Source organism: Panthera tigris, chromosome C2, assembly GCF_018350195.1.
Source record: "Panthera tigris isolate Pti1 chromosome C2, P.tigris_Pti1_mat1.1, whole genome shotgun sequence".
NCBI classification, from domain to species: Eukaryota; Metazoa; Chordata; class Mammalia; order Carnivora; family Felidae; genus Panthera; species Panthera tigris.
The window spans coordinates 4276428-4301178 of NC_056668.1; the positions used below are offsets into that span (position 1 = coordinate 4276428).

General features: G+C 54.3%; 1 long non-coding RNA gene across 2 annotated transcripts; it reads left to right on the forward strand.

Moving 5' to 3' along the window:
- The first annotated feature begins 2483 nt into the window (after positions 1-2483).
- On the forward strand, positions 2484-7349 carry LOC122230498. 2 transcript variants are annotated; one of them, XR_006207483.1, is made up of 3 exons: positions 2484-2688; positions 2779-5024; positions 6410-7349. It is a non-coding gene; the product is annotated as an uncharacterized LOC122230498 (long non-coding RNA). The 2 variants fall into 2 exon arrangements; XR_006207484.1 differs by having other exon boundaries at positions 6414-7349.
- Positions 7350-24751: the final 17402 nt, after the last annotated feature.

Sequence of the window (24751 nt, forward strand, 5' to 3'; positions counted from 1 at the left end):
ACCATCCATCCTCCAACCATCCATTCATCCATCCATCCATTCATCCATCCATCCACCATCTATCCACCATCCAACCATCCATCCATCCATCCATTCATCCATCCATCCACATACCCATCCGTTCACTCATCTATCCATCTATCCATCTATCCTTCCATTCCCTACCCAGTGCTGACTTTTCCAGGCCCATGTTAAGTCCCGGGGTCACTCAGATGAACTTAGGCCTTCCTCCAGTTCCCATCCCTCCCTGCCCCCAGTGCTTAACCGAGCTCCTGGAGTTTCTGGTTCCCACCAGGCAGGGCCAGGGGTCTGCAGGTCAAGAGGTGGGCGGGCCAGCATTCCTCACGCTTGAGTCAAAGAGGTAAACTGTCAAACCAAGCAGCCCCCTCCCTCAAAACAACAGAATTCCCAGCCAGGCAGCCAAGAATGTACCTGAAAGGGCGTGATTTCTTGGCTTCCTCCCTCCAGAAGTACCCTTTGTACCTTTATTGAAATGAGAAAAATGCAGAGCATTCTTGAGCTGCTGTGGCCTCAGGGGAAGTCTTGTGCAGACTGGCAGGGGTGAGGCTGCTAATCACCTGTGCCTGGGGCAAGGAGTCCTCCTCCGGCTGGTTCCCAGGCTTTGGAGGAGGGAGGGGGCAGCATCAGTGGAGGGGACCGCCCTACTTTGAATGCAGCTACTAAGAAACCGGACTAAGAGCAAGGGAATGAAGGTGAAGGGGGCAAGGCACCAGCTGCACCCTGCTTGCAACACTGCCTGTGCTTTATGCCTGCAGATGACACCCGTCACACATGTTCTCTCTGCTTTCTCAGTACCAAAGGCTCCATGACAGTAAGACTCTGTTCTTGAAACCTTTGTAACTCCAAGGGCAAGCACAGCTCCTGGCACATTAGCAGGATCTCAAGACTTTTCTAAGAGACGGATAGATGACGGGTGGTGGATAATGGAGGATGGACAGATGGATGATGGAGGAATGTTGAAAAGTGGGTGGATGATGGATAATGGAAAATGAATGATGAATGGACAGTGGATGGATGGATGGATGGATGGATGAATGCATGCTGGGTGGATGGATGGATGGAATGATGGATGGTGGATGGCTGGGTGAATGGCTGGGTGGATGGGTAGATGGGTAGATGGGTTGATGGATGGGTGGGAGGATGGCTGGCTGGCTGGCTGGCTAGATGCATGCTGGGTGGATGGATGGATGGAATGATGGATGGATGGGTGAATGGCTGGCTGGCTGGCTGGATAAATGCATGCTGGGTGGAGGGATCGATGGATAGGAGGATGGAAAACTGAACAGGATTCTGGGATATAAGGAACAGATTTGGGATCCTTCCAAAGTCCCCAATGTAGCAGGCGATTCGAAAGCATGCTTCAAAGGGCCAAGCTTAACTGTGTGGGCGGGAGCCACCACCTTTTGTGCCCTACGCAAGCAGTATACCCAGGACTTTTGGGCCAGCCCTGAATCTTCAGGAGTCATATGGCTTGAGCAGACAGGTGCAGACTGGGGAGAGCAATGGCCAGGGGAGAAAGGAGTAGTTCTGCACCCTTCCCCTGAAATCAGGCCAAGTGGCCCCAGCTGGGTTTGCAGCCCTGGGGAGATCCTCACCTGGGACCTGCCTCTGCCCTTGTGATGGGGTTTCAGGTGGCCCCATCACACCTGTCCTTGTACCGGCATCTTTCTTCTGGCTGAATCATAGCAGAAGGCTGTGATTACATTTCCATCTTACAAGGGACATAAAACCGAGGCATTGAGAACATGCCTTTCAAGCTGTGGCATGATTTACAAGCTGCCAGGGAAGCTCTCGGCGCTGGGGGACGGGGGCACTCATTGCGTGTTGCTGCTGAAAGGAGCCCCCTTCCCAGTGGTGGGTTCTCTGTGGGGTGCACGGGGAGCAGAAAGCCGAGAGGTGAAGGAGGAGGACGGTGACCACTGTCCGGCTGGGCCAGGCTCCCAGGCCAGCTACAGTCTGCGTCAGGTCAGGGTGCTGCTCCTTCCTTCCTGTTGAGACTCTGATACTCCCACCCTCCCCCAGTCCCCTTTCCTGTCCTGTCTGGCCCCAAAACATCTTTGTTTAAGCAGAGGGGCTTTCGCTGGAATCAGATGAGCCTGAGCCTCAGGGCTCTCCTCTGCACAGCCGAGAGGAGTGCGCAGGGCTTCTGGGAGCCACAGAGTGTTGTAGACAGGGAGAGAAGGCTGCGAGGTATTCTGTAGAGGCTGTGTTTAGACAACAGGTTTGAGCAACGGGAACTGATCAAGGCAAAAGGGTCTACAGGGACGGACTGTGAATACAGACCGGCCCATTTCACAATATCCACAAGTCCTATGGGTTACTTACAACGGGGCACAGTTATCAAAAAAGGGAAGATTCCAACACTTCCTCACCTTCCTGTTTTAAAAACAGCCCCACCCACTGCCTCCGTGAGGACAGTTCCTCCTCTGCTGTCCTGCCCCCTGCTCCCTGGCCAAGCGTTCTAGAAACTTCTGCCTCCTTTGTTGTGCCTGGGGAGAATCCTTTCACACACACTACCTCCCTGCCTGCCCCCCAAGCCACCGGCTCCCACCTGATCGTCACTCCACATTTGGGGGCCCCCATCTGATCCACACTTTCTACGTGGGTGTTTCTCCGAGTTGCCTGAACAGACTGCAGAGGGAAGGCATCTGAGCGTCCACAGCTCCAGTAACTTCTTGTGATTTGTCTGCATTCTGAATACGCATTCACATTTGCACCTCATTTTTATTTAATCATTTTGTATTCTTTTCCTTAAAGGGCACCTCCAGTTTGTAGAAAGTTGAGTCCTACGAAGCCTGGGCGTGGGCCCTCAGTTCAGCCACCAGTGTCCCTCTAAGAAGAGGGGAACTGGGCGCAGACATGAGGGAGAAGGCCGTGTGAAGGCAGAGGCGGGGACCGGGTGACACATCTCCAAGCCAACGAGCACCAAGGATTGCCAGCAAATACCAGAAGCTGGGAGAGGCCTGGATTCGCCCTCGGAGCCACCAGAACCAACCCTGCAGGCGGCCGCCTGGATTTCTGGCCTCCGGAACTGAGCGAGCATACATTTCTGTGACTTTTAATCCCCCAGCTTGTGGTGCTAGGCCTCGAACGCCTTTTTGGTGGTGGGGGGCGGGGGGGGAGGATGGCTCTATAGAAATGAAATCAAATCCCAGCTTTTAGGGGAAATGATTTAGACTGCGCAGCTGGCCGCTGGGGTTGATAGTTTTGACTCTCACCCCGCGGTTGTAAACAGCGATCAGCGGGCTTTTTGCTACTGATTACGCAACAGTCCCAGTCGGGAGGAGGGGGAAGGCTAAGATCCCGTCAACGCAGCCTCCAGCCCCTCGCGCTTCGGCTGCTCCAGGAGCCCCGATGATGGAAAACTCTGTTGTTGTTGTTGTTGTTTTCTTTTCAATCGCAGTGGCCTGGATTGCTCACCGTCTCTTAGACGGTGTGTCAAGTGGAGACCAATATGTTGCCTCACAAAGTCCTTAGGAGCCCTGCGCAGAGCCTCGTGAGTCACTCCAGGGTTTTTGGAGATGAATGGCCGGTGAGCCGGCTTCTCAGGAAGATTAGCCACAAGTCGTGGCTGCGCTTGCCGGGCCGGCCGGTGCAGAACTGACTCACGTGGGCCAGGAAGCAGGCAGACAGCCTGACAACAGCTCGGAAGGCCCCGGGCCCGCTGTCTTCCCATGTGCGGGGCGGGGGGCGGGGGGGGGTGCGTCTCCCCATTTGGTCATTTCTGTTTGTTGTTGAATAAGGTGGACACTATTTCAATGGGGACATTTTATACATAGGTATATATCAGTGCATATGCTCATCTCTCTGTCCCTTTCCCCCTCTCTATACACACACACACACACACACACACACACACAGTATGTAGCTATACGTTGCATACACTATAGATACAGTATAATGAGTGGGAAGAAACTGATGGTTTTCAGATTTTTAAAGCCGGAGAGACTTCTTTATGGTAAAATATCGGCATATGTAGAAGAATGTGCAAAGAACCAAAAAAGCAGGGCTCCGTGAAGGATCCCAAAGTAAGGTAAAGCCTCCGTGACCCTCCCACAGCAGCTCCTGCGGGAATCCTTCCCCAGGGCCTTGAGAAAAAGAAACACTTCCTATTGAGGGAGGTGTGCTTAGGTGGTAATTATGGCCAGGAAGTCGTTACAGCCACAGATGGGTGGTGGAAAGCAGGAAAGTGAGGGGGGGGGTAACTCAGGGTGAGGGAGGGGCTCAGGCAGCCAGGACCTTGCCGGCCCCCAGAATTGCCCCTGTGCCCCCTGCCCCAGATGTCTCCATGGCGTTCTGGCCAGCAGTGCTGTGTCCCCGTTCATGGCTACAGAGTATTGCCATGTATGAAAGCACCACAACGTATCTGTTCCGTGAATGCCCTTCTGGGTTGTTTGAAGTTTGGCTCTGTTACAAATAGATGGCCGTGAACGTCAATGCCTTCTCTCCACCCCAGCGAGGGTGCACTGTCTACCCAATTTCCAGCCCTGCCTACCAGACCTTTTCCTCCCCAGAAGGCATATGCTTGATGCAATTCATAGGGATCAGCCTATGATCTCAGGGTCCATAAAGGGCCCGGTCTTTGCCTGGGCAGTTTCTTATCTGGATGACCAACCCCAACTTCCCCCCCTTTTCTCCTCCAGATCTTGTGAATCCTCTTACCCTGCCATACCCCACATCCTCCAGGAAGCCTTCCAAGGTTGCCCCAACCCTGTGCCTCCTCTGTCCTGTGCTCTCAGTGCCCTGAGATCCGTATCTTGACTTCCAGTCCCCACTCTGTGTGTGGTAGAACGGGTATGTGAATGCCTCAAGCTTTCTGGACGGCACTTTGTTCCCTTTCTCTCAAAGATAAATATGCTCACACTCCCTGGGTGGGCACTCCCGTTCCTGGAAACCGTCCTCCAGAAATGCTACCCAGAGTGCTTCAAGATGAATGGACCAGAATGTTCGTTCCAGTGCTGACCAGAAGCACACAGCACTGCAAGTCGTCTAAACGTCTATGGGTAAGAGAACAGTGGCACATGTGTCCGATAGCATATTCCGCAGCCATTACAGATCTGACGAAAAGACGTGCAGGGAATATAGTTAATGGGAAAGCCAGTTGTGGTACGTGTTTCATGCCCCACAACCTGGGAGGACACATGTTGGCTGTGTTCACTTTGCCTTCAGAAAGTAGGGTTGGCAGGTGGGGGACCTCCCACTGCTTCCTCTATGGGGTCTGTGTTGTTCCAACTGTCTGGTAAGCCTGAAGTTGCTTTTGTAATTAAAAAAAATAGTAATAATATATTAAAAATGTTTTTATTTATTTTTGAGAGAGAGAGAGACAGCATAATCTTGGGAGGGACAGAGACAGAGGGCGACAGAGGATCTGAAAGGGTCTCTGAGCTGTCAACACAGAGCTCAACACAGGACTTGAACTCACAAACCATGAGATTGGGACCTGAGCCGAAGTCAGAGGCTCAACCGACTGAAGGCAACCAGGTGTCCCCCCCATAATACATTTTTAAATGAAGATATAAAACTGTCAAAACTCGTAGAATGTACACCAAGAGTGAACCCTAATGTAAACTATGGACCGTAGTTAATAATAACATATCAAAATTGATTCATCAATTGCAACAAAGAGACCTCACTAATGAAGATGTTAGTAATGGGGGACACTGTGCCCCGGGGTATATAGGAATTCTATACATCTATGTGATTTCTCTGTAAACCTAAAACTTCTAAAATATAGTTTCTTGGGGCCCCTGGGTGGCTCAGTCAGCTGAGTGTCCGACTTCAGCTCAGGTCCTGATCTCACGGTTTGTGGGTTCGAGCCCCACGTTGGGCTCTGTGCTGACAGCCCAGAGCCTGGAGCCTGCTTCGGATTCTGTGTCCCTTTCTCTCTCTCTGCCTCTCCCCCACTTGTTCTCTGTCTCTCTCTCAAAAGTAAATAAAATGTAAAAAAATTTTTTTTAATTAAAAAAATAAAATATAGTTTCTTTCAGAAAGAAAGAAATAAGGGAAAGAAGGAAAGGAAGGGAGGGAGGAAAGAAGGAGGTGAAGAAAGAAAGAAAGAAAAGAAAGAAAGGAAGGAAAGGGAGGCAGGGAGGGAAGGAAAGGAAAGAAAGAGAGAAAGAAAGAAAAGAAGGAAAGGAAGGAAGGAAGGAAAGGGAAGGAGGGAGGGAAGGAAAGGAAAGAAAGAAAGAAAGAAAGAAAGAAAGAAAGAAAGAAAGAAAGAAAAAGAAAGAAAGGAAGGAAAGGGAGGGAGGAAGGGAAGGAAAGGAAAGGAAAGAAAGAAAGAAAGAAAGAAAGAAAGAAAGAAAGAAAGAAAGAAAGAAAGAAAACAATTAGTGGATACTTGGAATAGAGCCGGGATTGACAAGCTTTTTTTTCTGTTTGGGGCCAGACAGTGAGTAATTTGGGCTTTGGAAGTCACGGCTACTCAGATTTGCTATCGTCCTGCAAAAGCAGCCAGGGGCAATACGTGAGTGAGTGAGCAAGCCAGCCGCTGTGTTCCAATAAAACTTAATTCACAAAAGCGGGCAGCGGGCCGGAGCTGGAGCCTGCGGCCCCCAGCGCGGAAACAGAAAAGGGTCCTCACGGTCGGAGGAGGAGGAGGAGGCTGAGGGGCTGCCCACTCACCCCGGATGGGCGGCAAACCCAGGTTCTTTGCCGTCGCACGCGGCCCTTCCCAGGATCGGAATGGATTCCGAAGACTGATTTCGTGTCAGTTCGGTTTCGTGCGGCCTGACCCCGAGGAGCAGAGGGTCACCGGTAGCTGGAGACACGGGGAGAGCCGGGGCTGGCCATCCAGCTGGAGGAGCTTCTCTGACGACGGCCTGCCTGTTTCCTCAGCTCTGGGGCTCCTGCACACGCAGCCCCACGGCCCCCACGCACCCCTGCCTCTGCACCTGCTGTCTTTCTCCGAGAAGCTCGCAAGCGCGGTTGCCAAGGTCAGCTCAAAGACCTAGCGCTCTCACTTCCCAAGAAAGATGACAAAGGGAAATCACGCGACGTTCTTTCGGCAAGTCGTGAGGTTGTGGTGGGCGGAGAGGAGAACGGTGGCCGTGCTCACCCCGAGCCGTGAGGCCCTGCCCCGGAGTGGGACGGCGAATGGACAGACACGGCCACGCAGGGAATTTGTCCCCTCTGGCCGGAAGGGCCCGATGCGCTGGAGGTGCGGCCGCTGACCCCGCGTCGTGCCTTCGGCAGCCCTGTGAGTTAGGATAAGAGTCCCATTTTGCGGATGGAGGCACATGAGGCTCCAAGCAACTTTTCGAGAAACGATACCTTTAAAATGGCCGAAGGCTGAGGGGCGCCTGGGTGGCTCAGTCGGTTAAGCGTCCAACTTGGGCTCTGGTTACAGTCTCACGGTTCGTGAGAGCCTGCATCGGGCTCTGGGCTGACAGTGGGGAGCTTGCTTGGGATTCTCTCTCTCCCTCTCTCTCCCTCTCTCTCTCTCTCTCTCTGCCCTTCCCCTGCATGCTCTCTCTCCCTAAATAAATAAATAAGCTTTAAAATAAAATACAACAACGGAATACAACGAAACTGCTGAAGGCTGGAGCTGACCCAATCCACGGCCCTCACGTTTCACCACCTTGAGCCCCAAGCCCTGCGAGACCCTGTCGGGCATCACGTTACGTCAACCTCAGGAAGGTGCGTTTGCGGTTTCGTCAGACTCAGGCAGTGACACTGGTCGATGTTTCCAGGTTATATTCTGGGGCGGGGGCTTTGGCAAAGCTCCCAGGGGACAGGAGCCAAGTCTGCCCGTCCCCGTCGCCTTCTTCTTCCTCTCCTGGTGCCTTTGCCCACGTCCACGTGCGTGTTACACCAGCCGTGACTTAGGATGTACGTGTGTGGGTCACCACCCCATGGGCGGGCCTGATTCAGCGCCACCGAGAGACAGCACTGAAGCTGCCCACGCCCGCCGGGCCACGAGGAAGACCAGAGAGGGCCTCTCCCCGGTCCCGACTCACATCCGACGTGCAGGGAAGGGCCGCTCCGGAGAGGGGCTGATGGTGGAAGGCTGACCATCACCTGTGCCCACCCAGCCCGCCATTGCTGTCTCTCGAATGGCCACCCTCTGAGAGCACTGGACCCGGTGCCACAATGCCCGTCCCAACCAGGCAGCGTGGACGGCAGCCCCCGACGCGGAGCGATCACTGCACCCGCGCTCGGCTTTCGTCCGCTGCGCAGAATGAACGTGTCTAGCACCTGCTTCTCTCGTCTCCACTCTGCCATGTGGGCGCTGGGTCGAACAGCATCCGCCCAGAACTCCTGTCCATCCAGAACCCAGGGACGTGTCCTTGATTGGAAAGTAGGGTGCTTGCAGAGGTAAGCAGTTAAATTCACATGGGGTCATAGAGCATCAAGGTCGGCCTAACTCCAATATGGCTGGTTTCCTTATAAAAAGAGGAGAGAGGGGTGCCTGGGTGGCTCAGTTGGATAAGCGTCCGACTTCGGCTCAGGTCATGCTCTCACGGTTCGTGGGTTTGAGCCCCGCGTCGGGCTCTGTGCTGACAGCTCGGAGCCTGGAGCCTGCTTTGGATTCTGTGTCTCCCTCTCTCTCTGCCCCTCCCCCACCCATGCTCTGTCTCTCTCTGTCTCTCAAAAGTAAATAAATGTTAAAAAATTTTTTTTTTAAAAGAGGAGAAGACACACACACACACACACACACACACAGAGGAAAGCCAGCCTTGTGACAGTGGAGGCATCATTCCAAGGGTGCATATTCAAGCCAAATTTCCCCAAAGGCTGCCAGAGCCTCCAGGAGCTGGGTGCCGCGGGAAGGGTCCTCCTGGACCCTCAGAGGGAGCACGGCCTTGCCCACGCCTCGATTTCAGAGCTCAAGCCTCTGCACGGTGAGAGAGGAAACTTCTGTGGATCAACCCCCCCCCCCCCCCGGGGCTAGATAAATGGACAGGGTCTCAGCCACGGTGGGAGCCTTTGCCACCCCTGGGGGAAAAAATCTGCTGACCCAGAAGGCCAGCCGGGTGTGTTCAGGAGAAACTCCTTCCCGGCTGCACCGGGGGCTGCAGCTTTCTGTCCCAGCTCCTGTGCCCCCCCCCCCCCTGCTGTCCTCATGGACTCCTGTGCTTCTTCTCTGTCGCTCCCGGAGCGAGCCCCGCGTGGCGGAGTTCTGGTTGCACTTAAGCATCCCTGTGTCACCAGCCCCTGGAATAACGCCCTGCGTGCACCATTAAAAATAAAAAACAGTTGTGCTTCCTTACCACACGAGGTAGAAAGATCTGGGACGTTTTTCCCATCTGTGCAAATTAACCTCATTCTTCCAGGGGGCTGCACCCTATCCCATTGTGCAGCTGTGCTGTAATTTATGCAATTCAACCTTTGCTGATAAACTTGCGGGCTGTTTTCAGACTTGGCTCTTACACACGTGTTGCAATAAATATCCAGCGTGCATATTTTCGTGTCCTTGGGTAGGTGGACACACTTCCGGAAGCTGGGTCGACGTGTGTGGAAGGCTCACCTGTTGTTGTAGGACTTGGCCCCACTGCTCTCCTGGAGGCTTTGGCTGGCTTACATTCTGTCCACGGGTGTACGAGTGTGTGATTCTGCCCACATACTCACCAGAAATGCTGTCACACTTCCAAATCTTTATTATTTTTCATATTATCTATTTTTGAGAGAGAGAGAGAAGGAGTGAGCAGGGGAGGGGCAGAGAGACAGAGAGAGAGAATCCCAAGCAAGCCCCACACCGTCAGCACAGAGCCCGATGCAGGCTTGAACTCAGGGATCATGACCCGAGCCGAAATCAAGAGTCGGATGCTTCACCGATGGAGCCCCCAGACGCCCCTAAATCTTTATTTGCAAGGCTTTCGGCACACTGTCTTAGAACCAGGTTGGCCTTGGGGTGTCGTCTGGATGTCGTGCTTTCTTTCTGATGTTCACGAGTGTACGTGTGTGCCCGTGTGTGTGTCCGTGTGCGTGCACATGTGCTTATATGTTTTCATGTGTCGCGATGCATTCACATGATTGGGTCATCTGAGCGACCGCTTTAAATCGTCTGGCACCAAGGGGCTCCCGGGGGGCTCAGTCGTCGAAGAGTCCAACTTCAGCTCATGTTACGTTCTTGGGGTTTGTGGATTCGATTGGAGCCCCGCGTCGGGCTCTGTGCTGACGGCTCAGAGCCTGGAGCCTGCTTCGGGTACTGTGTTTCCCTCTCTCTCTGCTCCTGCCCCGCCCCACCCCCCCCCCCGCCCCAAAGTAAATAACATTAAAAAATTTTTTTAAATGCTATGTGAACATTTAAAAAAAATGGCCACCACACGGCCTTGTTACCTACTTACACGGGTTTTATAATCATGATCATGCTGGCATCTGGTCCCAGTGAATGAATGAAGGCTTTCTAGCTTACTATGTAGACCAAGCCCATGTCACCCGTGACGCAGACCCGCAGAGGAGTCTGATGGCCGAGGGCTCGCCCTGGACTGTAGCATCCAAGATGGTCCTCCTTTGGGGGGGCAGGGAGATTGTGGGGGTCTCTCCTTGTAGAAACTCCAGCAGTCCATCAGCGGTAAGTACAGTAGGGAAAAAACCCAACAACAACAAAAAAACCCCACGGTGTAGACTTTCTCATTGCAAGTTAATTACATTTTGAGGTACTCTTATGCTTTTAGGATCGTCACAATAGGGGACTGGAAGTTAGATGGACTTCTTTGTTTAAAAAGAGAAGTAATAGTTTGGGGGCACCTGAGTGGCTCGGTTGGTTACGCTCCTAATGCTTGGTTTCTGCTCAGGTTATGATCTCGCAGTCGGAGATTGGGCCCCACATCGGGCTCTGTGCTGACTGTGCAAAGCCTGCTTGGGATTCTCTCCCTCTCTCTCTGCCCCTCCCCTGCTCATGAGTGCATGCTCTCTCTCTCTCTCTCAAAAATAAATAAATAAACTTTTTAAAATATATTTATTTATTTTTGAGAGGGAGAGAGAGAGAGAGCATGAATGGGGGAGGGGCAGAGACAGAAGGAGACACAGAATCCCAAGCAGGCTCCAGGCTCTGAGCCGTCAGCACAGAGCCCGACGCGGGGCTCGAACTCACAAACCGTGAGATCGTGACCTGAACCGAAGTCAGTCGCTGAACTGACTGAGCCACCCAGGGGCCCCATAAATAAATAAACTTACAAAAAAAAAAAAAAAAAGGAGAGAGAAGTGATGATTTTACCACACAAAACTCAAAAGAGGGATGGAGAGACCAGGGGCTAACAAGACCCTGCAATTATCCTGCCTGACCACAGAATGACTATAAAGGGAAACTGAGGCACGACACCAGGGCACACGGTTGGGGTGGGAAGTTACTGTCTGAGGCAGGAGGGCCTCAGAGGAGGCCCTCAGGAGGGAGAGAGACAGAGACAGAGCAGGAGCGGGGGAGAGGCAGAGACAAGAGAGGGGGTCACAGAATCTGAAGCGGGCTCCAGGCTCCGAGCTGTCAGCACAGAGCCCGACGCGGGGCTCGAACCCACAAACCGTGAGATCATGACCTGAGCCGAAGTCGGACGCTCAACCGACCGAGCCCCCCAGGCGCCCCTCTGCTTGAGCATCTTTGAGCCAATCCTCTGACTGCTGGAATGTACCCCCCCACCTGCTTGCCTGTGTGCAAAGTGTTACCATGTACCAGATTATTCAACGCAGGGTTTTTAATAAGGAAGAAAGGTTGGAAGAAAGCCAACTATCCATTAACAGAAGAGCGAGTAAATGCATTTGCAGAATTTCTCTGCTGTGGACTACGGCTTATCTGTAAAAAAATAAAATAAAATGAAATAAGGAGGGGGTCTCCGGGTATGACAGGCAGACAGGCAGAATAATGGTCCCCACTGTCCTCGTCCTGATCCCTGGAAACTGTGTGTTCCTCAGACAAGGACCTGGGTTCTCCCACAGGCCTTCCAGAAGCAACCGGTCCTGCCAGCATACTAATGTCAGCCCAGTGAACCCCCTGATGGCCTTCTGACCTCCCGAACTGTGAAGTAATAACTTTATGTCGTTTTAAGCCACTAAGCTTGTGGTCATTTGTTACAGCAGCGACAGGCAACAAATATATGCAGGAATGAAACACTGAGACATTGTTTGGGGAAAGAAAGAAAAGAAGGGAGGGAAGAGAGGAGGAGAGAGAGACAGAGGAGGCGGGAGGGGGAGGAAGGGGCAGAGGGAGGGGAGGGAGAGACACAGCAGGTGGAGTTCTGGCGGAGACAGCATGGGAGGCAGGGCGCCCCCAGACCGATTCTGGATCGTTTATTGAATTTCTCTCCCTGACCGGAGCTGGTAACTTAACCTCTCTGTGCCTGGGCTCTTCAGTAAAACGGAGTCAATAATTTATTTACCACCTGACTCTGTCGCGCAGGCTAAATTGGTCACACACGAAAGTACTTAGAGCCGGGCCTGGCATAGAAAAGCACTCCATAAATGTTAGCGGGCACCACAATAGCTCGCTCTCTGCCCTGCGCAAAGACCGGGAGAGGAGCGTCCGTTTTTTGTTTGCTTCCGTTTCCCTAAAGAAACACGTGAAGGGTACCTTGGAAACCCCTCCATGGTTATCTGAGGAAGGAGGGCCGATGGAGGGGAGCCGAAGGGACTTTTCAGTGTGTGTAAAACACGCGGTGAAGATACGTGTGTGTATTTTCTAATATATGGGTGTGTTTGAATATATATTTAAGCCATGTGAATGTGTTACCTCTGCAAACACACACACACACACACACACACACACACACACACACACACAGATAAACGTGTGTACCTTTGATGCCTGCTAGAATTTCTCCTGGGGAAGGAGGCTGGCCCCTGGGGGATCTTGCAGGCATTCTGTGGGTGACGAGCCCCTCCTGGCTCCGGTCCGTCCTGCACTGGGTCCCAGGGGAGCGTGAGCTCAAGCAGCCGTCGGGTGCAGGAATTAGCTCCCCGCAGACACCTGGAACCTGCCCTCTAAGGGGTTTCTGCTCTCACTTTATAACTGTAGCAGAAGTGTCCTGATTCGTATACTGTGGCCCAAAATCCTTTGAGGCAGATGACAGACCTTCTACTTTAAATAATAAATAAATGTGCCATTGCTAACAATAGCTTTTATTTCTTGAGCTGCTATTAACTGCCAGACGGTGTGAGCCTTTACACTTACCCTCTGCAGTTGTGCTGACAACCCGGACTTTGAGATTCTTGTGCCCATTTGGCAGAGGGGGAAACTGAGGCCCGGCTAGGCTCAGTCGCGGCCCTGAGTTGCACAGCTAGTTAGCAGAGAGCTGGGATTCGAGGCGCGGTCCGGGCCTGGCTGGAGGGGGCGCCTGCCTCCGACACCCGCCACCTGGACCCCCGCCGAGGCCCCACCCTGCCCCTCCCCGCCCCACCCTGCTCTGAGAGAAGGCGACTGCACTTCTGCACTCATCCTTCCTCACCCACAGACAGCTGGTTGTGAAGATCGCCAGAATGTCCTTGCGCATAAGCCGCATGTCATTTCCTGGTCCTGCGCTAACGCTTAGAGAGAAAGAGCTTTGTCAGGTGTCTCAGCTTCCTCCTGCCTCTGTAACAAAGAACCACACGCTCAGCGGCCTAAAACACACGCATCTCTCATCGCACGCTTCTGGAGGCCGGGAGTCTGCCGCGGGCCTCCCTGGGCTAAGGCCAAGGCCCGGTTCCTCCCGGAGGCTCTGAGGGAGCATCTGCTTCCTTGCCTTTTCCAGCTTCTAGGGGCCGCCCGCACCCCTCGGCTCATAGCCTCTTTCCCCGCCTTCCCAGCCAGCTGTGTCGGGTCAGGACCTCGCACTGTGAAGGCCCCTTGTGACTTGGGGCCCCGCTGGGACAAAACAGGATCATCTCCCTGTGTTAGGGTCGGTCGCTTAGCGATCTCACATCTGCCTACAACTTGAACTCTCCTCTGCTGTGTGATGCAGCCTCTTTACAGGTCACGGGGACTGGCGCGTGGGCTCTTTGGGGTCATTGCTCCCTTGGGGACTGGAAGAAACCCCTCCGGGTCTCTGTTGTCCCCTGCCGGGACGGCTTCTCCATTCCCTGTGTTCCCTGCCTCGCCCCGTCTCCTCTGCCCCGGCGGAGGCTCACACGGGTGCCCTCCCGCCTGCCCGGCCCCGGGCGGCTCCCTGATGCTTATCCTTCCCGGCTCCTGCCGTAGCCCCTGGTGCCGTTCCCTGCTCGTTGTCTCTCTTGCTGGACCACGTGCTCCAGGGGCGACGGCCACGTCCAGCACAGGCAGTGACCCATCCAGCCCTGAGCAGGGCCCCCTGGTCTGCGAAACCCAGGCCAGACCTCACGTTCACACAGCACATCCGAAGCGTCACCTACTAGCTTGTGTCCAGCCCATCGGGCCGGCTCAGCTACGTCCGACCACAGAGGCCGGGTACCTTTTCACGACTCCTCCCCCTCCTGCACCTGCTGGCGTGCTTCTGCTTCAACTGGGACTCCGTCTTCCTGGGATCCACCTCATCTCCCGCCTTTTCCCCCCTTACGCTGTTTACTCGTGAGATCAGAGCTAGGAGCGACAAAGTCTTAAACACACTAATACACTTTGTTTCAAACGAGCCGAAGGAATAGTTTTGTTCTAGAGGATCCCATCCCTGTTACTTGTCTCTTTGAGGATCTTATATATAACCCCACAGTTCGATCATTCCCCTTAATTCTTTTTTTTTCCCCCCATTGCCTTACACTTTCTCACAAGGCAAAATTTATTATGACCATCCTCCCCAAGATAAGTCTTCCATCCCTCAGGAAGAAAAGGAAATTTAATAGCCATAGCAAAGGACAAGAGTCCTGCTCCGGCCGGAGCTGTGGAGCCCTCTCCCATGTACGGATGGGTGCCTTGTTCCTTTACCTTTCCCACAGAAACATCTTTCGATGTGTGGGTTTCTATAAACGTTTACTTCTATTTTCAAATTTTTTTTTTAACGTTTATTTATTTATTTTTGAGACAGAGAGAGACAGAGCATGAACGGGGGAGGGGCAGAGAGAGAGGGAGACACAGAATCGGAAGCAGGCTCCAGGCTCTGAGCCATCAGCCCAGAGCCCGAAGCGGGGCTCGAACTCACGGACCGGGAGATCGTGACCTGAGCCGAAGTCGGACGCTTAACCGACTGAGCCACCCAGGTGCCCCCCCTTTTTTTTTTTTAAATTTTTTTTTTTTTAACACTTCTATTTTCTAGTGTGGCACTATTCAGACTGCAATACAGGCTTTGGAACATTTTCCAGAATGCCCAGGGGTAGTCTTTTCAAAGCACGTTTAAGGAAACGTATGATGCGGGGGCGCCTGGGGGGCTCAGTCGGTTGAATGTCTGTTCTTGGTCTCGGCTCAGGTCATGATCACATGGTTCGTGGGTTGGAGCCCCGCGTCGGGCTCTGCGCTGACAGTGCGGAGCCTGCTTGAGATTCTCTCTCTCCCTCTCTCTCCCCCAGTGGCACTGTCTCTGTCTCTCTCAAATAAACTTGAAAAAAAAAGAAAAAGAAAATGTATAATGCCACATTCTATTCAGATCTTTTATTAAAGTAGTACACCCCCTTTTTCTAAACTTTTAGTTCTCTGTGTTTATAAAAATGTATTCTGTACATATCAAGTAGTCTATTTAACATATGTTCATAGGGGCGCCTGGGTGGCTCAGTCGCTTGAGCGTCCGACTTCGGCTCAGGTCACGATCTCGCGGTCCGTGGGTTCGAGCCCCGCGTCGGGCTCTGTGCTGATGGCTCGGAGCCCGGAGCCTGCTTCGGATTCTGTGCCTCCCTCTTTCTCTGCCCCTCCCCCGCTCATGCTCTGTGTCTCGAAAATAAATAAACATCAAGTAATAAAAAAATGAAAAAGAAACACGTGCATCAGCTATTTAAGTAGAGCCTAGAATATCATATCCACAAACGCACGTGGAAGGAAGGAATGAGCGCTTTGATGCCTGTGGCAGACCCTGGTGATAGGCTAACCGGCTGTCCACGTTCCTCCATATGTGATCAGGGCAAAGCAGATTAAAACCGTCACCCAGAGGCCACTGCGTACCTACCAGCATGGCCCAAATCCAGAACACGGGCAACACCAAACGCCGGCAAGGATAGGGAGCCTCAGGAGCGCTCACTTGCTGCTGGGGGAACCCAGAATGGCGGAGTCACCTTGGAGGCCGCCTTGGTGGCTTCTCACAGAACTAAGCACACTCCTACCATATGATGCAGCAGCCTAAGGAGCTGAACACTTAGGTCCCCGTGAAAACCCACCCGCGGTGTTTATAGCGGATTTACGCACAGTCGCCGAACCTCGGAAGTAAGTAAGCTACCCTTCCAGTGGGCCAACGGATAAACCAGCTGAGGTCCACGCAGTTAATGGGGTAGCATTCAGTGCCGAAAGGAAACGAGCTCTGAAGTCATGAAAAGGCAAGGAGGCACCTACACGCATCTCACTAAGGGAAAGAAGCCAATCTGAAAGGACGGCCTACTGTATGGTTCCGCCCAAAGGGCATTATGGGAAAGGCCAAACTGTGGAGACGGTCCAGAGATCAGGGGCTGCCAGGGGCTGAGGGTGGGGAAGATCAGGGGGCAGAACACAGAGTTTTCAGGCAGTAAGACCCTCGATATGATACCCTAGTGGGGGATACCTGTCGTCGTACGCCCATACAAGCCCATAGAACACACGGCACGGAGAGGGAGCCGAGATGTAAACCACGGACTCTGGGTGGTTATGACGTGTCAACGTAGGGTTATCCTTGGTGAAAACTGTACCGTTGAGTGTGTGATGTTGACAGTAAGGGGTCTATGAAGCGTGGGGGCAGGGGGTACATGGAAAATTCCTACATCTTCCTCTCAGTTTTATTATAAACCCAAAACTGCTCTAGAAAATAAAACCTTAGGGGTGCCTGGGTGGCTCAGTTGCTTAAACGTCCCACTCTTGGTTTCGCCTCAGGTCATGATCTCGCAGTTCGTGAGTTCAAGCCCCACGTCAGGCTGTGCGCTGACCCTGAGGAGCCTGCTTGGGATTCTCCCTCTCTCTTTCTCTCAAAATAAATAAGCTTAAAAAATAAGTAAATAAAATCTTTAAAGCATTCCATTCCCAAGGATGCTGTCTCTCTCTCTCATGTACCAGCCACAGAGCAGGAAAGTGTCACCTCTGAGGCTCCGTTTCCCACATGTCTTTGGGGCGAGGCTCCAGTCTTCACCCGGCCAGAGGCTCAGATCGACTCACTGTCCACCCTTGGATGAAGCACGTCGCCCGGGGTGTGGGGACCCGGTGCATTTGGCGGATGGGTGGTTGAATGAGTAACTAGCAGGCACCGGCTGATTTAGGACGGGCGACGGGGGGGGCCGGGAGCGTGCGTTCTGTGACCTCGTGGGAAGGCGTGGGTCCTCTCAGAGCATCCAGGCTGCAGGCTGGGACACGGTTCGCACCTGGACATCTGGAGCCTCCCCCATGAGATCGGCATTTCGTCCTGGGCGCCTCTGGCTGTCCTCACGGCCCCTCTACCGAGCACTGCAGGGGAGGGAGAGAGCTGGGATGCCCGGGCTTGTTCCCAGGCCTGAGCTGCAGCGAGCTTCCCACACTGCGCTCCAGGACCCAGATCAAAGCCCCGGCCAGGCCCTTCGGCTAGAGTTGCTGGAGGCGGGCACACATGCCTGTGAGTCTTGGCAGCGAGGCTCCCTGGCAGAGGGCAGGATAGGAATCTGCGAGGCCCTGCCTTTGTTTGAAGGACGACGCATTCTGAAACCCAGAAGCACGGGTGCCCTCCTAGAGGCCGAGGGCTGGCCCGGCTGGATGGCCCGGGTGCGGAGGCCACGTCGGGGGCCGTGAAGGGTGCGGAGCCCCTGCTGTCATTTCTGCCCCATGCCCCCAGTCCCCCCCTGCCTGTGCCCGGTGTGTGGGGTCCCATCGCTCAGACAGAAAACTTCTGCAGCGACGGGAGGGCTAGGATTCCAGCAACAGAATTCAGGGCGTTCAGTGGGGACTGGTTTTGCTAAAAAATAAAAGAAAACACCTCGTTCATGCTTGCAGTCCTCAAGATGAGGGCAGGGAACATTCACATCACCTTCCCGGATATGCAAGAATACACAGCAGGTGTTTGCAAAGGGACAAGAGGTGGGCTTCAGGATTTCTACTGCTTCCCCGCCCCCATTTCCCGGGTAGGGGTGCTTCCTTGTGTCCAGCACCCCGCGTTTCTGGGTCTGTGTAAGCGGAGGCGGCCGCGAGGCAGCTGGGTCACCGCCGGCTGAGCCTATGGTCAAGGCAAAGGACAGAGCTCCCTCGTCTGGAAGTTACAGCCCTGAACCCAGGTTCTGTCTTGCTCAGGTCCAGCCGGGGTCCAGCCAAAAGGAATCACAGACAGACCCTTCCCCTCCTCACCCGAGGCGAGCGGACTTCGGTGCAGAGAGTCGACTGGTCTGTGCGCGACAGGTGTGATGGAGCTCCAGACGCTGGGCTGCCTCCGTGGTCCCCGGGGGCTGATGATGCCGGTGCGGCACCAGAGGACTGTCTCTCTAGCCGGTGGCCTGCCGTGCCTCCCACCTCCCACCGAGACCCTCGTGCACCAGGCCCGGATGCGCCTCGGCCGGCCGGCAGCCCAGTGCAAGAGTTTGCTGTCTCTGCCTATCCAACCACGGTGCTTGTTTGATGATGCAAGCATTTTACAGCACTCCCCCTTCTCATAAAAATTAGAGGCAATTGAACAATCAAGGTGATGTAAAACACGGTGCAATAAACCACATGTCTCATAGACGTAGCCCACGCGAGGCCAAGTGGGACGTGTCGGGCAGGAGGAAGCGGATCCCGTACCCTCGAGAGGAGGCTCCCTGGACCCCAGCGGGGGCGGCTCTGAGGGGAGGGAAAGCCCGAATGGGACAAGAGGTGTGGGGCGAGTCAAATGTGTCCCAGTCGATCGTTCCTAAAGGCGGGCAGGGATTTTATTGTTTTTTTAACTCTCTGGACCTGGGGTCTGACATTTGCACCTTCGTGCCCAGGGGATACATTCCTCATGGGGGTGGGGGCTACCCGCCCCCCTCCACCCCGTTCCGACCAGCTGAGCCTCGGGGGGTCCCCATAAACCCTGCCGGGAAATGCCAGGAGAGGAAGGCATCTTCCAAAGCCGGCATGTGCAGCACTGACTTGATCAGTGCAAAGCACCCAAACAAAATAAAAGTGACAAAAAGTAAGCAGACAACCCCCAGAGACGCTTCTGAGGTGTCCCAGCAGAGGAAAAGGAGCGGTTGTGGTCCTCGGCCTCTCTCCCCGCTGGCCAGCTTCTGGAGACGCAGTGCGACTCTTAGACCTTAGTCCTTGAAGAGTCGCATGCACACAATTTACTAATGTCTGATTTATAATCTATCGCACGTACCTTCATTCTCCCAAACGCATGACCCCGGGCTGGTGGCTTCTCCCTGCTCCCGGCTTCCCTCTCCTTTCAAATCCGCTGGGGTCTTTCCATGACGGCTCTCCAATGTGTTCCTAGTATTTGACCGTGGCTCTATTCATGTCGAAACAGAATCAGCCCTTTTTAGAAAATGGGTTTGAAACATCTCAAGCCCCCGAGATCCCTCCAGGCCAGCAACGGTGCCCTCCAAAAAAAAATAAAAGATCACGCGCACAGGTCCGGGGGCGGGGGAGGGGGGGGGGCGGGGACCGCACCAACCATGCTTTCTCTGGGAGAGTGGGGGAGCAGGTGCTTGTGCCACGCTGCCCCCTGCTGGCCAGAGAGTGCCAAGTCCCACCCCCCTACTTTTGCCCCGACCCCTCTGCCTCCTACCAGCTCTGCAGCTGCTGTAAAGGAAATGTCTTCTGTAGCAGGCAAGGGTGGGGTGCAATCACAGGGGGGCTTCGACGCCTCCCCAGGTCTCTGGCCAGCCCATGAGCTTGCACAGGCTGTAAACGGAACCTGTTCTGGCCTCAAAGTCGCCGGGGCCGCCTGCGGCCCGTCAAGGGCTACCTTGTGCTCAGTGCCGGCCGGCCGGGGTCCTAGAAAGCCTGAATCCGGCCAGCCCTTGTCCTTCAAGAACTCACAGATGACTCTGCAGGCTTCCAGGCACCAAGCGCCCACACAGATCTGCTGCTATCGTTACAGGAGGCTGGAGGACAGAGAGCCAAACACAGCTCGTCCCCCCCCCCCCCAGGTTGTCCACCCAAAGGCTGAGTAGACCGTTAATGCCGCCGTAAATCAGAGTGAGTGGAAAGGGGTGGGGGAATGGGCATTTCGTTCCTTGGCAGGCGGTGGAGGCTCCCCGTGCCCCCTGTGGGTCATCGCAGCCGAAGACAGCGGCCCCAGCCTAGACCCTGCACCCGAAGCGTGAACACCTAGAAACCTCTGGGAACTTACGGTGCAAGTGTCCCCGGCCCGGCAAGCTGACATCGCTTCTCCACGGAAGTCTGGGGGCGGGGGGGCCTCCCTTCCCTCCTCAGTCACACACGCCAGAAAACCTGAGCCACGGCTCTGTCTGGTGGAAATATGATGCTGGCCACGGATGGGAGCCACAGACGTAATGTTAGCCACATTTTTAGAAGTTCGAAGAAACAGGTCAAATTAATTCTCTTTTTTAGTATTATTTTTTGTTGGTGTTTATTGACTAAGAGAGAAAGAGAGGGTATGTTCTCCTGCACATGTGAGCAGGGGAGGGACAGAGGGAAGAGAGAGAGAGAGAGAGAGAGAGAGAATCCCAAGCGGGCTCCACGCTGTCAGCACAGAGCCTGATGCAAGGCTCGATCATGACCCGAGCCCAAATCAAGAGTCAAGACGTTCAACCAACTGAGCCACCCCAGTGCCCCCAAATGAATTCCAATAGTATAATTTAACCGCCTGTAGCCAAAATACTATCATTTCAGCACATAATGATACAAAACATCACTAAGGAGACATTTTACATCCTCTGCTTTGCACCGTCTTCGAAGGCCAGTGAGCATTTCACACACGGTGCGTCCTCTGAGCAGCGGGCCCCTGGGTCTGACGGCACAGCTCTCCCGTCCCGGCCCCGGAGACAGCCGAGCTGCAAGGAGGGCCGGGGGTGGGGAAACAGAGCTGCGGACAGAAAAGGCTGCAGACTCCACCATCACCCCTCTCCCCCACAAAACAAACCCTACGCCATTGCTTTAAACTCCACTCCGCGCTGAAAAATGAATAAATAAATAAGCGTGATTTTCCTGTGCCTGCGAATTTAACTCGGATCTTCCAGAAGGCCCGGGGTGCCCTTCCCTTCCCAGGAAGACAACGTGGCAGGGTGCAGACCTGCACTGAGACCCAGGGGCTAGAAGCAACCACGTGACCTCACCGCTGTCCGGCTCGTCTCAGCGTCTAGACAGTGAGCACAGGGGATTCGCCCAGGATTGCCCAGTTGTGTCTGTGTCTCTTCTTCTCCGATATATTAGTAAGTGTTGTTTAAAGGAAAGTTTCTACTGACAGAAACTCTGCCCGTTAAAACCTCTGGCCTTAAGTTTTATGTTTCCTCTTGGGCATCTCAGCTCTGAGGACGAGCGAATATGAATGTCCCTACAACAGGGGACATTTCATTTTAGGATGTGGTTTCCCAGCTTTACCGAGCCTGACACTTCGTCTGCTGACCACCTTTTCCCGTCTTGGGGGCGTTGGGTGGGACACGCATGAGGGACGCCGGACGGGAATCGTTCAGACAGGCTGTGTTATAATCACAGGACTTTGTGTTTGGGGGGCTGATTCAGGTTCAGAGTCAAAGAAGATGCCCAGACACATCAGGGGCCTGGGACGCCGGAGCAAATGACCACAAACTGTGCTTGAAACAATAGAAATGTATTCTCCTCACCACCGGGGAGGCCAGAATCCTGACATCAGGGCGTGGGCAGGGCTGGATCCTCCTAGAGACCCTGAGGGAGAATGTGATCCTTCTAGAGACCCCGAGGGAGAATGTGTTCCATGCCTCCCTCAAGGCTTCTGGTGTTCCCGGCAACCGGTGACTTTCCTTGGCCTATAGAGGCGTCACTCGGACCCCTCTGTTTTCACGCACCCCCCACCCCCACCCCGCCATGTCCGTGTGTCCCAAGTGTCTCCTCTCTCTTATAAAGACATGTGAGATTCCTTGGATGGTGAGTGCGTCCCTCCAGACTCCACCCCTGCCTTCACACGGCTGTCTCTCTGAGTCCTTTCCTCCTCTGATAAGGATGCCAGTCACCAGGGTTAGGGCTCATTCGATAATCTAGGGTGATCTCGTCTCCGGGTGGCACGCGGGCTCTGGCCAGAACGCTTTCCTCTCCTATCACCAACTCGTACGGGATGGTGGAGGCAAGCATTGACAAACTGAGTCATGCAGGGACCAGTGTGAACAGAAAGCTTGCTTTTATCAGCTTTTTCCTTTGTGGCAGCCGGTGGGCTTTGCGCCTGCTGCAACTGTATGATGCAAGTAATAACTCGACCTGGCTCTGCCCGAAGGGGCTTCCCTCATGGTGACAAAAAGGCTGCACCGGTTCCAAGCATCACACCCTCATGCTGTGCGATCCAGGAGAAAAGAAGACTGGCTTCCAGAATGTCTCTCAAAGAGCAAAGAGTTTTGTCCCTCGGGCCTCTGTGAGGGCAGACGTCGCCCACGTCCGTAGAGCAGCAAGCAGGCTGCAGGTTCATTCCGAAGCATCTCTCTGGTCCTGGGAATTCTTTATATTGGCAACCTGAGGCCCAGGTCAGGGACTAATCTCTGGGCTCTTAGACGTATCTGGTTGGGTTCAAGCAAACCTTCGACCATTGTGTTACGTAGGGAGAGTTCCGGATGCTGGAAGTGAATCTCTGCAGAAGCCGTGTGGGGTGGTTGCCTCAGACCCGACTTTATTTCTAGAAACGATCCCTAGGAACTAGACACAGAGGAAGTGATTTATGCGTGAGAACGTCCATTTTGGATTTCTTTTTCATTGCAGGCAATTGGAAACAACCGAACTGAGACCGGTTAGCTATGATGGGACGTTATAGAACCATTTCAAGGAAGCTTTAACGACGCAGGAACATAGTGACGATATTTTGAAAGGAAAGTGTGCAGTGTAAACCCAGCGTGAAAACCACACACGTGGGGCAAAACCTGGAAGGGCATAGACCAAAAAGGGTGGCGTCTCTGAGAGGTGGGGTTATTTTCTTCTTTGTGATTCTTCTATTTTCCGTATTTAGTCCACAGGTGTGTATTTTGTGCGTGAGCGTGTGCGTGTGCGTGTGGTAGTGTCCTAAGGTGGCTGTGACAAAGCCCACGGAGTGGCGGGCGGGCAGGGGCGGGGGTGGGGCTTGCACAACGGAAATGTCTCGTCTCACAGTTTGGAGGCCAGAAGTTCAAGACTGAGGTGTGGGCCGGGCTGGTGGGGCCGTGACGGGGAATCTTCTCCACCCCCTCCCCCGGCTTCTGGGGTTTTGCTGGCGCCTTCGGGGTTCCTTGGCTTCTGGAAGCTTCATTGTCACACGGCCCTTCTCTCTCTCTGTCCCCATGTCCCCTCTTATAAGGACACGGGTCACATTGGATTTAGAGCCACACTCCTCCAGTATGACCTCATCTTGCTAATTCTTCTGTAATGACTGTCTTTCCAATAAGGTCACATCTGAGGTCCCCCCCTGGGGGGTTGAACGTGTGAATTTAAGGGGACACAATGTCACCCCTAAGTATCTGCATATATATTTTTACACACACACACATTTAAAAAATCTTTTTTTTAATGTTTATTTATTTTTGAGAGAGAGGCAGAGAGAGGCAGAGCATGAGCAGGGGAGGGGCAGAGAGAGAGACACAGAATCCGAAGCAGGCTCCAGGCTCCGAGCCGTCAGCCCAGAGCCCGACGCGGGGCTCGGACTCACAAACCGTGAGATCGTGACCTGAGCTGAAGTCGGACGCTCAACCAACTTCACCCAGGTGCTGTCCCCTCCTCTGCCGCACAGATTTCTTAAAAAGAAAATAACGCAAAAGAAAAAAGTGCCTTTTCTTGGCCAACATTTCTGCACCCGGGGAGCCGCCCGGTGGCCGCAGGGAGGATGTCGAGGCGAGAGTAGCTGGCGGGTGAGGAGGGCCGCCGTTCGGGGCCTGGAGAAGCCGGTAGCTACCGTGAGCTTCTGGAAACACAGGCAGCGTTTCCTGTGTCCTCTTGGGGCAGGAAGCGCTTGGACCCCAGCAGGTGCGTGCCGTCCGCACTGGGCCGCCCCTGACTCTGAGCAGCCACGCGCGGAGTGTGGATTCCTGCCAGCACCTGCAAGCCCTGGGGGCCGAGCAGTAATTAGGACAGAACTTTCGTCAGATTCTCCCACATAACAAGGCAGGGTGGGAAGCTTGCAGCCGCTGGATGACTCTTGCGGGCCCGTAGGGTGACAGAGCCCCGGGGAGTGCCCCCCAGGTGTTGGCACGGTGTGCCAGCGGGGAGGGACGCCCACTGGCCCCCGGGCTCCTGGCCCACCCACCGCCTGGCCTCTTCCTCCTTCCCTGCAGGCCTGAGGGAGCCAGCGAGGCCGGCCCACACGCCTCCCCAACTTGCTCTTCTGCCTCCGCTCTGGAGGCGGCCCACGGTCCCGAAGATGGGCGTTTAGTGATGTTTACCACGTCCCCGTCACTAACGGACGCACAGCAACTCGGGGCCAAGCAGGAGAACCGGCCTGAGCAGGACATCGGAGGAAACAGGAAGCATATGGACAAGGGAAGAGGATTAGAGAATTAGCCCCTCGCCCGTTGCTGACCCCTCTGTCTGCTCCCCTGACTTTCACCGGCCGCCCCCGGAACCAGCTCCGTGCTGAGCAGGGCCCCGCGTGTACACCCACAGCCCCTGCCTGCAGGGAGGCCGCCGTGGACAGCAGAGGAGACAGGTGCATGGAAG